This window comes from Brassica oleracea, chromosome C1 (genome assembly GCF_000695525.1).
Source record: "Brassica oleracea var. oleracea cultivar TO1000 chromosome C1, BOL, whole genome shotgun sequence".
NCBI lineage: Eukaryota > Viridiplantae > Streptophyta > Magnoliopsida > Brassicales > Brassicaceae > Brassica > Brassica oleracea.
The window spans coordinates 27,746,708-27,748,015 of NC_027748.1; positions in this window are offsets into that span (position 1 = coordinate 27,746,708).

The window sequence follows — 1,308 nt, forward strand, 5'->3', positions numbered from 1 at the left end:
TATCATCAGCAAAGAGAAGGTGTGATACCGAGGGGCTGGCACGTGCGACCCGCATCCCCGTTATCTTCCCTTGGTTCTCTGCATGATTAAGAAGGCTAACGAGCGCTTCCGTGCATAGAATAAATATGAAAGGAGACAAAGGATCTCCTTGACGTAAACCTCTACCTGGGACAATATTTCCCCTCGGCTCTCCATTCATAAGAACTTTGTACTTGACCGAGGTAATACATCTCATAATTCAACCAATCCATATATCCGAGAATCTCATCTTCCTCATAACAGCCTCAATGAATGACCATTCCATCCTATCATATGCTTTACTCATATCAGTTTTTATGGCCATTCTCTTAACACGTCCCCCAGGTTTTGTCCGCAGCGCATGAAACATCTCCTGAGCTATCATGATATTATCTGTTATCTGTCTTCCAGCAACAAATGCTGACTGGGTCTCAGATATCCGTTGTGGTAGAACCTTCTTTAATTTTTGGCATAAGACCTTAGATATAATCTTATAGCTGACATTGCATAGACTGATGGGCCTAAACTTTGACATCTCATTCGGCTTATTCGTCTTAGGGATCAGGCAGATATTGGTGTCATTTAATCCCTGCGCCATTCTCCCTTCGAAAAGAAATTGGTTAACCATCCGAGTTAAATCCTCTTTGACAATATCCCAAAACTTCTGGTAGAAGAGGACTGTCATGCCATCTGGCCCGGATGCTTTCTCTGGGTGCATCGCAAAAAGCGCTAATTTTACCTCTCATTCAGTGACTGGTCTTGTAAGATCCTCATTTATTGCCCCAGTAACCGATGTCGGGACTTCCACCAACGCATTAGCTATATCTTCCGGATTAGTAGACTCAAATATTTGTCTGAAATAGCTAGTTGCAATGGTTACTAATCCTTCCTCATCCTCCACCACATTTTCATTCTCATCTAGGAGTTGTGTGATCATATTTCTTGCTCTTCTTTGCTTCACCAAAGCATGGAAGTATTTTAAGTTTCGATCACCTTCCCTCAGCCATAGAACCCTACTCTTCAGCCTCCAAAACATCTCATCTACCTTAATTGAGGATTTTTTTTTATAAAACCCAAAAAGTAAGTTTGATACATATGACTTTTAATTCATTTTCATAACTAATGTTACACTAGGCGGTTTCATGTGCTGCACACAGAAATAAATCTTTCAAAATAATTATATGTATAAATATAATTTCATTTTATTAATTTAAAAAAGGAGAATTTCATGTTTACCATTTTCATGGTATCATTATTTATCTTTACCACCACTAAACAGATATTTTCAAA